This window comes from Bombina bombina, chromosome 5 (genome assembly GCF_027579735.1).
Source record: "Bombina bombina isolate aBomBom1 chromosome 5, aBomBom1.pri, whole genome shotgun sequence".
Lineage (NCBI taxonomy): Eukaryota > Metazoa > Chordata > Amphibia > Anura > Bombinatoridae > Bombina > Bombina bombina.
Genome location: NC_069503.1, coordinates 70,861,816 through 70,875,999, shown reverse-complemented (window position 1 = coordinate 70,875,999; position 14,184 = coordinate 70,861,816).

Below are 14,184 nucleotides of genomic sequence, written 5' to 3'. Positions count from 1 at the left end.
GTATGACTGTAACATGCTACTGGTTTTATTCTTAGCTCTAAGCACAAATAAAGTAGTCCTGGCTTTTAAAATTTGTTTTATATCCTGATTCCTAGTTAAGTAAGATTATATATTGTTTTGTTTTGTGTGTGTATGTGCTGTGTGTGTGTGGTGTCTGCATGTATGTGTGTGATGTATACACAAGACTTGCTTTAGAAGAGTGTAGTAGTGGCAGGTATGCTAAATGATTTCCTCTACAGATATGTTGACAGCCTTTCTAAAATGTAATCGAATAACGCTTGGTAAAATAAAATTCCTTTTATTCCATCATTTAAAAAATATAGCGATGTGACTCACGTGCAGTAAAAAATGTGAAAACAAATACAATCTCACAGACTTAACAGATCAGTCTGACGCGTTTCGGCTGACTGCCTTATTCATGGACTCATTCTACTAGCGTTACCTGTGGAGTTTTATACGCTCCCTCACATTCTCATTGGGATACCTGTGTCTGTGTGCTCTCCTCCCATCTATTGCTATAGAGTGCAATGGAACTCCATCCCCACTTCAATCACCAAATACCATATATATTTCCTTGAGAAATACTTTTAACAGTCGTACACTTCCATAATACATAACTGCCTCTTTACATCATCTTTATGTCATCATTGTATTATACTCAACCTAAAGGGAAACAAGAACATGGATATACCTATTGCTTTGACCTGTGTTGCCTATTGCGTATAATAAAATCAAGGTCTTGTATGTAATCAATTTTAACTTTTGCGCAGGTCTTTCAATTTGTATTCTATATGCTCTTTATTGATTGATGTTTTAAATTTTTAATTTTCAATTTTTGATACTGGAAACATATACACTTGTATACTTTAATTAGCTACCATATCTACTTCTAGTATTATCATTCCTCTAATTCTTTTAATCAGTTTAACTATGGCATCTTATGATACTGTAAATAATATATTATTTCCCTAAAGTGTATTGTATTATATAGTTGAGGAAAGCAATTAGAATCCTTATCTTGATAGTCTATTGTTGACTTCATTCCCAAAAGTTGATATCTTCACCCTCAATATTCATACCCATCGGTTTGCGAGTGTTAAGGGTGAAGATCCAATAAGCTTCTCTACGAAACATTTCTTGGACTCTATTACCTCCTCTAGGCTTTTTGTTAATAACATCAATTATCATCCATCTGAATGAATCTACCACTCCTTGATGTTCATAGAGAAAATGTTTGGCTGCTCCAGTGGTGGTCTTTTCATTATCTATATCATTTAGATGTTCTCTAATTCTGACTCTAGCCTCCCTAGAGGTGCAACCTAAATACTGTATATTACATTTGTTACACTGTATCATGTAGATAACAAATTCTGTCCTACAATTGGTGCATTGTTTACTTTCATACACCTTTTGTGTGTATGCAAACTGAAAGATCTTACTCACCAAAGTGTGACTACACGCTATGCAACTTCTTGTGCCACATTTGAAGTGTCCCTTACAACTTAACCAACTACTCACCTTCTTAGGATTTCTTAAAGCACTAGGGGAAATCATGTTCCCTATGGTCAAATTCCTTCTGGATGTAAATCTACACCCCTTATCTACAATATTTTTCAAAATATCACCCCCCCTCAGAATCAGGATATTCTTTTTAATTATATTGCAAATGCTCTTATACTGACTTGTATAAGTTGTCACAAAAGTAATTTCACTCTTATCTTTATTACATTGTTCAATTTTCTTTGACTATAATAAGGTGGACCTAGGTATTAACCTCACATCATTAAGTGCTTTATTAATGGGACCTTCTGGATACCCCCTATCTCTCAATTTGTTCAATAATACCTTACTTAATTTGTTCAATAATACCTTACTTTCTGCTTGATAAGCTGTTTCATCAGAGCAATTATGTTTTGCCCTAATGAGCTGTGCCTTAGCCAGGAAACGTCCTTCCTTTCAAGTATCAGAGGACTGGTTCATTATTGAATGGAACGATATACTCACTGAGTGTTCCCTAAGGTTAATGGGAGTGATTATAAAATACAAGAATCAGAAGTTAGAGGAATGACTAATTAAAGACATACAAAAAGATCTCAACACTTTCACAGACTATGAACAATATGAACACTTGGACAGTATACTTAGAATGACAATAGACAACCTTAAAAAGGAGGTAGACAAATTGAAATACCGGAAGTTCACTAGGGACTCTGATGATTAAAATTAACAACAGGGTATATCAGTGGAACACACAGTCCTCCAAGAGGAATAGACAACCAAGGAAATTCAAGAAGGGACATGTATCTGGAGTGAGAAACCAGACTATAGAACAAAGGAAAAAGCAAGTGACATTTTCAGACACTGACTCTAATGAGGATAATGATATTTGTAATTTTTTGGACTATACTACCAGTGGGGGCTCCTCAGAAGAAGAAGGCCCGACTAATACTTTTAATGAGCGTCCCACGACAGTTCCATTCAACACTAATGAAGGTCACACTCACCCATCCACCACCACTACCAACACCACCCAGGCAGGGACTATAGGCATCCTCAAGACAGGGGGTAGGGGTAAGAATACAGCTAATAGATATATGATAGCTTCAGGCAGCATACTGCCGCCCCCTACAAATTTTCCCTCAGTAGAGACACAGGTTTTTTAGGAGGAAGAGGCCAGGGAGGTGGAGGAGGAAGAGGCAGAGGAAAGGAACCACTAGCCAAGAGGGAACAGTATACCCTCAGGAGGGGCAAGCAAAACAAATACAAAATATGAGGGTCATTAATCTTTCAGGAGTAACACTGAGCACAGAAGAGATCAAGGTATTAGAGTTAGGTCTCAATTTTGTACCTTCAACTGATTTTGATGTTTTTGATACACTAATGGATGTGAACAGATTTGTACAGGCACTCGCTGTAAAGAAATTTTATTATGGTGAGGCTACTTCAGAGTCTATCAAAACATCAGAATCAGAAGGAAGGAATGTGGAACATGATTACTTCAGGTTTACAGACGCAACTGACTTTCTTACACTAAGCCACCAAGAAAAGGAAAGTAGCATATTAACTAATCCTAAGACCACACATGTAGGGTTAAAGAATAAATAAACATTTTATCCCACCCATTTTAGGGGGGGAGGTATTGGAGAGTTTCCATTAAAGGGATGAAGAAGATTTGGTAAAGCTCAAACTAGAGAGCAACAAACATAAGTACAATCTCTCACATATTGAAAGTCAAGGCCTTAAGAAACTAAAAGAAAGGAAAGGCATAATTATTAAAAATGCGGATAAGGGAGGTACTATTGTTGTTATGGATGAGTTATCTTATGTGCAGGAAGCAAACGGACAGCTTAATGACAGAGAAATCTACCAGTGTCTACCCTAAGATCCAGCTATGCAATTTCAGAAAAGGCTCAAAGATCTGTTGGATGACGGATTAGAGGCAGGGGTGATGGACTTGTCTACCTTCGAGTATCTTTATGTTAAAGAACCAGTGGTACCGATATTCCATCATTTGCCGAAGGTTCACAAGTCCATCACCAATGTCAAGAGGAGACCAATCGTTTCGGGGATTGGCTCCCTTTTAGAAAATCTATCAAATTGGATAGAGTCACTTCTGCAACCGCTTGTTTGGAAACTCCCATCCTTCCTAAGGGATACCAGTGACGTGCAGTCATTAGAGGCAGGTGAGGCAGTGCCTCACCTGTCCTAATGACTAAAAACATTTATTTTTAGAATTATTATTATTAAAAATAAAAAAAAAATTTTGTTTAAATTTTTTCCACCCCCCCGGTCCGGCATACATGGTATCATCCATGTTGCGTAATAGAAGGTAGGCAGTGAGCTGGTCCGCTGCCCTCCATCCATTGCACAACATGCCTGCCTGAGCCACAACTGAGCCAGCGCCACCCACTGGTGCCTAAAAGCTGAGCCCATTGCTACCCATATGCTCCCATTTGAGGCTGCTCTTCTAGCAGCCTCGGGGAGCCAATCATCAGCAGTCTTGTCAGTCACGTCACGTGACTGCTGATGAGGCGGAGCAGTGTGCTGAAGTGCTGGAGGGAACCTTGGAGCCCTCAGCCGAGTCACGTGGACACTAGTGCACTTTGAGAAGCCAGGCTGCTGGAAGGAAGATCCAAGAAGATCTGACGCAATCAGTGGAGTCAAGCAGCCAAGGAGGGAGCAGCACCCGCTGAGGACCGTTACTTGTTGTTGGCATTAGGTAACTAATCTATTCTACTACACTGTTTATCCTGATGAGCCGACCACCGCTTGAGAGAGTAAGTTAAGAGAGTAAGTTACACTATGGTACTGTACTGGTGCTGGTGTAATTTTATTTTCTCAACTTTTTTTTTTAACTTTTTTTTTTTTTTTCTTGCGCCCCCCCCCTCCACCCCGCAGCCCCCCTCGACCCCCCGCGGCCCCCCTCGCCCCCCCTCGGACCCCCCGCGGCCCCCCCTCGCCCCCCCACTGGTACATGACAGTTTTAAATCAGAGCATTGCCATGGTAACCTGGGACAACACTCTGATTTCAAAATGTCATTTCCTGCTGAGAGGGAAAGAAGCTGCCTGTGTGTGTGTAATGCAGTTGCCCGGTGCCGTAGTGTGAAGTGCTCAGTCAGACAGTGTCACCATGTCTAGCAGAGCTGCAGATTAAAGGTATGTGCACTGCTCAATTTGCTTGGTAATGGTACACCACTGCTGACTTCAGAACATGCCTTCCATTTCATCCCCTGTGTCTCCCCCCCACCCCTCCTCCCCTGGGTCTCCCCCCCCACCCCCCCTCCCCTGGGTCTCCCTCCCACCCCCCTCCCCTGTGTCTCTCCCCCCCCCTCCCCTGTGTTTCTCCCCCCCTCCCCTGTGTCTCCCCCCCCTCCCCTGTGTCTCCCCCCCTCCCCTGTGTCTCTCCCCCCCTCCCCCTGTGTCTCTCCCCCCCTCCCCTATGTCTCTCCCCTGTATGTTTCTCTCCCCTCTGTCTCTCTCTCTCTCCCCCCTCTGTCTCTCTCTCCCCTCTGTCTCTCTCTATCCCCTCTGTCTCTCTCTATCCCCTCTGTCTCTCTCTCTCCCCTCTGTCTCTCTCTCTCCCCTCTGTCTCTCTCTCTCTCCCCTCTGTCTCTCTCTCTCCCCTCTGTCTCTCCCTCTCCCCTCTGTGTCTCTCTCTCCCCCCCTCCCCCTGTCTCTCCCTTTCTCCCTCCCCCTGTCTCTCCCTTTCTCCCTCCCCCTCTGTCTCTCCCTTTCTCCCTCCCCCTCTGTCTCTCTCCCCTCTGTCTGTCTCTCTCTCTCCCCTCTGTGTCTCTCTTTCTCTCTCTCCCCCTCTGTCTCTCTCTCCCCTCTGTCTCTCTCTCCCCTCTCTCTCTCTCTCTCTCTCTCTCTCTCTTCTCTCCCCTCTGTCTCTCTCTTTCTCTCTCTCCCCCTCTGTCTCTCTCTCCCCCTCTGTCTCTCTCTCCCCTCTCTCTTCTCTCTCTCTCTCCCCTCTGTCTCTCTCTCTCCCCTCTGTCTGTCTGTCTCTCTCTCCCCTCTGTGTCTCTCTTTCTCCCTCTACCCCTCTCTCCCCTCTGCCTCTCTTCTCTCTCTCTCTCCCCTCTGTCTCTCTATCCCTCCCCCTCTGTCTCTCTATCCCTCCCCCTCTGTCTCTCTCTCTCTCTCTCTCATTGCATCTCTCTCTCTCCCCCTCTGTCTCTCTATCCCTCCCCCTCTGTCTCTTTATCCCTCCTCCTCTGTCTCTCTCTCTGTCTCTCTCCCTTCTGTCTCTCCCTTTCTCCATCCCCCTCTGTCTCTCTCTCCCCTCTCTCTCTCCCTTCTGTCTCTCCCTTTCTCTATCCCCCTCTGTCTCTCTCTCTCTCTCCCATCTGTCTCTCTCTCTCTCCCCTCTCTCTCTCCTCTGTCTCTCTCTCCCCCTCTGTCTCTCTATCCCTCCCCCTCTGTCTCTTTATCCCTCCCCCTCTGTCTCTCTCTCCTCTCTCTCTCTCTCCCCTCTCTCTCTCTCCCCTCTCTCTCTCTCCCTTCTGTCTCTCCCTTTCTCCATCCCCCTCTGTCTCTCTCCCCCATCTCTCTCTCTCTTTCTCTCTCTCTCTCTCCCCTCTCTCTCTCTCCCTTCTGTCTCTCCCTTTCTCCATCCCCCCTCTGTCTCTTTCTCCCATCTCTCTCTCTCTCCCCTCTCTCTCTCTCCCTTCTGTCTCTCCCTTTCTCCATCCCCCTCTGTCTCTCTCTCTCCCATCTGTCTCTCTCTCTCCCCTCTGTCTCTCTCTCTCTCCCCTCTCTCTCTCTCTCTCTCTCTCTCTCCCCTCTGTCTATCTCTCTCTCTCCCCCCTCTGTCTCTCTCTCTCCCCCCTCTGTCTCTCTCTGTCTCTCTCTCTCTCCCCTATGTCTCTCTCTCTCCCCCCATGTCTCTCTCTCTCCCCCATGTCTCTCTCCCCCATGTCTCTCTCTCTCCCCCTGTCTCTCTCCCCCCTGTCTCTCCCCCCTGTCTCTCTCTCTCTCCCCTCTGTCTCTCTCTCCCCTCTGTCTCTCTCTCTCCCCCTCTGTCTCTCTCTCTCTCCCCTCTGTCTCTCTCTCTCTCTCTCTCTCTCTCTCTCTCGCTCTCTCTCCCCTCTGTCTGTCTCTCTCTCTCCCCTCTGTCTCTCTCTCTCTCTCTCTCTCTCTCTCTCTCTCTCTCTCTCTCTCCCCTCTGTCTCGCTCTCTCTCCCCTCTGTCTGTCTCTCTCTCTCCCCTCTGTGTCTCTCTTTCTCTCTCTCCCCCCTCTGTCTCTCTCTCCACTCTGTCTCTCTCTCCCCTCTCTCTCTCTCTCTCTCTTCTCTCTCTCCCCTCTGTCTCTCTCTTTCTCTCTCTCCCCCTCTGTCTCTCTCTCCCCCTCTGTCTCTCTCTCCCCTCTCTCTTCTCTCTCTCTCCCCTCTGTCTCTCTCTCTCCCCTCTGTCTCTCCCTTTCTCCATCCCCCCTCTGTCTCTCTCTCTCTCCCCTCTGTCTCTCTCTCTCCCCCTCTGTCTCTCTCTCTCCCCTCTGTCTCTCTCTCTCTCCCCTCTGTCTCTCTCTCTCTCCCCTCTGTCTGTCTCTCTCTCTCCCCTCTGTGTCTCTCTTTCTCTCTCTCCCCCTCTGTCTCTCTCCTCTCTCCCCTATGTCTCTCTCTCCCCCCCTCTCTCTCTTCTCTCTCTCCCCCTCTGTCTCTCTCTTTCTCTCTCTCCCCCTCTGTCTCTCTCTCCCCCTCTGTCTCTCTCTCTCTTCTCTCTCTCTCTACCCTCTGTCTCTCTCTCTCCCTTCTGTCTCTCCCTTTCTCCATGCCCCTCTGTCTCTCTCTCCCCTCTCTCTCTCCCTTCTGTCTCTCCCTTTCTCCATCCCCCTCTGTCTCTCTCTCTCTCTCTCTCCCATTTGTCTCTCTCTCTCTCCCCTCTCTCTCTCCTCTGTCTCTCTCTCCCCATCTGTCTGTCTATCCCTCCCCCTCTGTCTCTTTATCCCTCCCCCTCTGTCTCTCTCTCCTCTCTCTCTTTCTCTCTCCCCCTCTCTCTCTCTCCCTTCTGTCTCTCCCTTTCTCCATCCCCCTCTGTCTCTCTCCCCCATCTGTCTCTCTCTCTCTCTCTCTCTCCCTTCTCTCTCTCTCCCTTCTGTCTCTCCCTTTCTCCATCCCCCTCTGTCTCTTTCTCCCATCTGTCTCTCTCTCTCCCCTCTATCTCTCTCTCTCTCTCCCTTCTGTCTCTCCCTTTCTCCACCCCCCTCTGTCTCTCTCTCCCATCTGTCTCTCTCTCTCCCTCTCTCTCCCCTCTGTATCTCTCTCCCCTCTCTCTCTCTCTCTCTCTCTCTCTCTCTCTCCTCCCTCTGTCTCTCTCTCCCCCCTCTGTCTCTCTCTCTCTCTCTCTCTCTCCCCTCTGTCTCTCTCTGTCTCTCTCTCGATCTCCCCTATGTCTCTCTCTTTCCCCCATGTCTCTCTCTCTCCCCCATGTCTCTCTCTCTCCCCCATGTCTCTCTCTCTCTCCCCCTGTCTCTCTCTCCACCCTGTCTCTCTCTCCCCCTGTCTCTCTCTCTCTCTCCCCTCTGTCTCTCTCTCTCCCCTCTGTCTCTCTCTCTCCCCCTCTGTCTCTCTCTCTCCCCTCTGTCTCTCTCTCTCCCCTCTGTCTCTCTCTCTCCCCTCTCCCCTCTGTCTCTCTCTCTCTCCCCTCTGTCTCTCTCTCTCTCCCCTCAGTCTGTCTCTCTCTCTCCCCTCTGTGTCTCTCTCCCCTCTGTCTCTCTCTCCCCTCTCTCTCTCTCTCCCCTCTCTCTCTCTCTTCTCTCTCTCCCCTCTGTCTCTCTCTTTCTCTCCCCCTCTGTCTCTCTCTCCCCCTCTGTCTCTCTCCCCCTCTCTCTTCTCTCTCTCTCTCCCCTCCGTCTCTCTCTCCCCTCTGTCTGTCTGTCTCTCTCTCCCCTCTGTGTCTCTCTTTCTCCCTCTACCCCTCTCTCCCTTCTGTCTCTCTTCTCTCTCTCTCTCTCCCCTCTGTCTCTCTATCCCTCCCCCTCTGTCTCTCTATCCCTCCCCCTCTGTCTCTCTCTCTCTCACCGCATCTCTCTCTCCCTGTCTGTCTCTCTATCCCTCCCCCTCTGTCTCTTTATCCCTCCTCCTCTGTCTCTCTCTCCTCTCTCTCTCCCTTCTGTCTCTCCCTTTCTCCATCCCCCTCTGTCTCTCTCTCCCCTCTCTCTCTCTCCCTTCTGTCTCTCCCTTTCTCCATCCCCCTCTGTCTCTCTCTCTCTCCCATCTGTCTCTCTCTCTCTCCCCTCTCTCTCTCCTCTGTCTCTCTCTCCCCCTCTGTCTCTCTATCCCTTCCCCTCTGTCTCTTTATCCCTCCCCCTCTGTCTCTCTCCTCTCTCTCTTTCTCTCTTTCTCTCTCTCTCTCTCTCTCTCTCTCTCTCCCCTCTCTCTCTCTCCCTTCTGTCTCTCCCTTTCTCCACCCCCCTCTGTCTCTCTCCCCCATCTGTCTCTCTCTCTCTCTCCCCTCTCTCTCTCTCCCTTCTGTCTCTCCCTTTCTCCATCCCCCTCTGTCTCTTTCTCCCATCTGTCTGTCTCTCTCTCTCTCCCCTCTCTCTCTCTCCCTTCTGTCTCTCCCTTTCTCCATCCCCCTCTGTCTCTCTCTCCCATCTGTCTCTCTCTCTCCCCTCTCTCTCTCCTCTGTCTCTCTTTCCCTCCCCTCTGTCTCTCTCGCTCCCCTCTGTCTCTCTCTTTCTCCCTCCCCCTGTCTCTCCCTTTCTCCCTCCCCCTCTGTCTCTCCCTTTCTCCCTCTGTCTCTCTCTCTCCCCTCTGTCTGTCTCTCTCTCTCCCCTCTGTGTCTCTCTTTCTCTCTCTCCCCTCCTCTGTCTCTCTCTCCCCTCTGTCTCTCTTTCCCATCTCTCTCTCTCTCTTCTCTCTCTTTCTCCCCTCTGTCTCTCTCTCTCCCCTCTGTCTGTCTCTCTCTCTCCCCTCTGTGTCTCTCTTTCTCCCTCTCCCCCTCTCTCCCCTCTGTCTCTCTCTCTCTCCCCCCTGTCTTTCTCTCTCTCTCTCTCTCTCTCTCTCTCTCTTTCTCTCTCTCCCCTCTCTCTCTCTCTCTCTCTCCCCCCCTGTCTCTCTCTCTCTCTCTCCCTGTCCCTCTCTCTCCCCCTGTCTCTCTATCTCTCCCCCTCTGTCTTTCTCTCTCTATCTCTCCCCGCTCTGTCTCTCTCTCTCTCCCCTCTGTCTCTCTATCCCTATCCCTCCCCCTCTCTCTCTCCCCCTCTCTCTCTCTCTCTCTCTCTCTCCTCTGTCTCTCTCTCCCCCTGTCTCTCTCTCTCCCCCCTGTCTCTCTCTCTCCTCTGTCTCTCTCTCTCTCCCCTCTGTCTCTCTCTCTCTCCCCTCTGTCTCTCTCTCTCTCCCCTCTGTCTCTCTCTCTCTCCCCTCTGTCTCTCTCTCTCCTCTGTCTCTCTCCTCTGTCTCTCTCCTCTGTCTCTCTCTCCTCTGTCTCTCTCTCTCTCTCTCTCTCCCTCCCCCTCTGTCTCTCCCTTTCTCCCTCCCCCTCTGTCTCTCCCTTTCTCACTCCCCCTCTGTCTCTCTCTCCTCTGTGTCTCTCTTTCTCTCTCCCCCTCTGTGTCTCTCTCTCTTCTCTCTCTCTTTTTCTGTCTCTCTCTCTCTCTATCCATCTCTCTCTCCCTGTCTCTCCCACCCCCTCTGTCTCTATCCTTATGTGTCTCATTCTCCCCCGTGGTCTCTTTCTCTGTCTCTCTACCCTCTGTCTCTCTTTGTCTCTCTCTCTCCTCTGTCTCTTTGTCTCTCTCTCCCCCTCTGTCTCTCTTTCTATCTCTCTCTCCCTGTCTCTCCCACCCCTTCTGTCCAATTTACATCTAATATCTAATTTCCTTCATTCTCTTGATATCCTTTGTTGAAAATCATATCTAAATATGCTCAGTACCTGCTGATAGGTGGCTGCACAATAGATACCTCGTGATTGGCTCACCCATGTACATTGCTATTTCTTCAACAAAGGATATATAAAGAATGAAGGCATATCCTAGCCAGTGCCTCACCTGCCTCTGACCTCACTGCACGTCACTGAGGGATACAAAGCATTTGCTCAATATTATGGAAGAATTTACTTGGTCACCTGAGTTCGGATGGCTCACAGTAGATGTGGTTGGCCTTTATTCGGCCATTCCTCATGACAAGGGGCTGGTAGCCCTGAGATACATGATGGACCTTATGAGTGACTATGATTTAGGACTAAAGGACTTCATTTTGAGAACAGTATAGTTTTTGTTATGTCACAACTACTTTGAATTTGGTGGTAATTATTATCTGCAAAGACGTGGTACAGCAATGGGTGCAAAATTTGCCCCAGCCTATGCCAACCTTTTTATGGGTTGGTGGGAGCTGTCCCACGTCTTTGCAGAGACCTATCCGTTTGGGGGCCTAGTGACACGTTATAAACGGTACATAGACGATCTGCTGTTTGTATGGAATGGCACTAAGATCAATTTGTAGCATATCTGAATAGTAACGATGTTGGTCTGGAATTTACATACACTTTTGATAGATCGAAAGTAGACTATTTGGATGTTACATTAACAGGTGACATTACTGATATGAAGGTTAAATCCGCACTATATACCAAACCGATTTCAGCTAATGCCTTGATACATGCCTAGAGCTGTCATCCACGCCATATGCATTATGGCATGGCTAAGGGACAGCTCATTAGGGCAAAATGTAATTGCTCTGATGAAACAGCTTATCAAGCAGAAAGTAAGGTATTATTGAACAAATTGAGAGATAGGGGGTATCCAGAAGGTCCCATTAATAAAGGACTTAATGATGTGAGGTTAATACCTAGGTCTACCTTATTACAGTCAAAGAAAATTGAACAATGTAATAAAGATAAGAGCGAAATTACATTTGTGACAACTTATACAAGTCAGTATAAGAGCATTTGCAATATAATTAAAAGGAATCTCCCGATTCTGATGGGGGGATGATATTTTGAAAAATATTGTAGATAAGGGGGATTGAAGTGGGGATGGAGTTCCATTGCACTCTATAGCGATAGATGGGAGGAGAGCACACAGACACAGGTATCCAATGAGAATGTGAGGGAGCGTATAAAGCTCCACAGGTAACACTAGTAGAATGAGTCTATGAATAAGGCAGTCAGCCGAAACGCATCAGACTAATCTGTTAAGTCTGTGAGATTGTATTTGTTTTTACATTTTTTACTGCATGTGAGTCACATCGCTATATTTTTTAAATGATGGAATAAAAGGAAGTTTTATTTTACCAAGCGGTATTCGATTACATTTACTTGCAACCAGCCTAGGAGAGGGCTGGGGTTTACTGCAACAGGGCAGTTAGCCCGCCCATTGGAGCTCCGGGGACGGCAGTGCAGACATAGCTGCCAGGATCAGTAATTCAGTTACAGGACAGATGGAACAGCACCAAGCTCACACAGACTTCCCCCATTGGCTGCGAACAACCACGTGTCTTAGACATGACGTCAGACGCCATCGGAGGATCATCAAGCCATGGATTAGGTGGAGAGGATACGATTGAGTATGGATGGAGAGTTACTTGCGGCGCGGGTAAGTCTGTAACTGTAACTGTGAATTTGACCGGAGTTGGCAGAGGTGAAACCGTCTTATATTTCCCCTGACACTGTTAGCAGCTAGGACACTTTGAACCACAACGTTACCACGTTGACTTTATTAGCCTTTCTAAAATGTTCAGTTACTCTTTTCTGAATAGCAAAATTGTGTGTGTTTGTGTGTGTGTATGTGTGTATGTATATATATATATATATATATACTCAGGGGTTAGGTTTCAGAAGAATGGTTGTAAATCGAAACTGTAAGTCAAAGGGAAGTGAGGGAGTTGGGTTCCAGGCCCCTCTCTAAATTGACATAAGTAAAACCTAATACATTATTTTTAAAGCTTTGAAATGAAGACTTTAAATGCTAAACAGCATTATAAACCTAATTAAATAATCACACAACAGACTGTATCATCAAACTAAAAAAAAAAAAATGTTTTTACTTGCATTTTTCTGCAAACAGTTCTCTGCATTGTTAGCATGTTAGATAATATTGGGTCTGCACCTTTTCTATGCATTTCAATCTGGAGTGATTGATAGGCAGTTAGGCACCCTCACCTCAAGTAGCTGGGCAGGAAGATAATAGGGAAGTGGCTGCTAGATCTTGTTGCTCGATAGCTAAGGTCTGTTCTGTGTACACAGATTAATTTAAGTCTGCTAAGCTTGCATAACATTGCTGCAACACAAGCAGACAGCTCCACCTACTGGCTATTTTAATTAGTGCACTGCTTTCAATAGCAGTCACATGACTGAAAAAGAAGGTTGTTATTCTGAAACGGCACAAATTGAACCGGCGTAAACTAAGGGCCACCTGTATATATAATGTGTACATACACACACCCACAAATATTCTGTATGGATTTATGACTTTTAAGTCCAAGAGCATTGCTATTCTGGGCTAAAAAATATGATTTATGTGTCATGTGCTTGCATATAAGTGTGTAAGTGGGTGTATGCATGGTGTGCTTGCAGATAGGTGTGTAAGTGGGTGTATGTGTGATGTGCATGCATTATGGCATAAGTGGGTGTATGTGTGATGTGCGTGCATAATGGTGTGTGTATGTTGGGTCTGCAAGTGTATTTCTGTAGTGCTGGATGTCACATATTGGGGTGAATTTACCATCCCAAAAGGCAGACAGGTTTACTAGCAGGGAAAAATTTAACATGGCACAAGAGGATTCTTGTGCAATGCCGTCCCCTGCTCTGTTGGGCCTAGAGCACAGCATGTCAATCACCCCAAACAAGCTGTGTTAAATAAGAAACCGGGGGGGGGGACTGCTTTCCCTTAAAATGCCTGGGCCTATTTTTGGTCCCAGTCCGGCTTTGAGATTGACATTGTTATTGTCTTGGAAGGTTCTTTTTCTTTTTGCTATTGCTTCTGCACGCAGGGTCTCTGACATTGCTGGACTGCTATGTGATCCTCCTTATCTGGTGTTCCATGCCGATAAGGCTGTTATACAAACTAAGGTTGGTTTTCTTCCTAAGGTTGTGTCAAATTGCAACAATTATCAGGAAATCGTGATCCCTTCTTTAAGTCCTAATCATTCTTTGTGAAGGAATGTTTACTGCGTAATCTGGATGTGGTCCGTGCCTTGAAATTCTATCTTCGGGCTACGAAGGATTTCAGACAAACTCATTCTCTGTTTGTTATCTATGCTGGGAAGCGTACAGGTCAGAGGGCCTCTGCAGCTTCCTTATGTTTTTGGTTGAGGAATATCATCCGCTTATCATATGAGACAGCGGGACACAAGCCTCCTCAGAGGATTATGGCTCATTCTACGTGAGAGGTGGCTTCCTCTTGGGCCTTCAAAAATGAGGCCTCTATGGATCAGATATGTATGGTGGCTACCTGGTCCTCCTTACATACTTTTTCTAAATTCTACAAGTTTGATGTTTTTGCTTCTGCTGAAGTGGCCTTCAGAGAAAGGGTTTTGCAGGCTGTGGTGCCCTCAGTTTAGGGGCCGCCTCCCTTTTTATCCTTCCGTTAGCATTCAGTGTCCTCTGGAGCTTGGGTATAATTTCCCAAGTAAGGAATGCAGCTGCGGACTCCCCTGTATCAAGAAGGAAAACATAACTTATGCTTACCAGATAATTTCCTTTCCTTCTGTACAGGGAAAGTCCACAGCTCCCACCCGTGTTCTC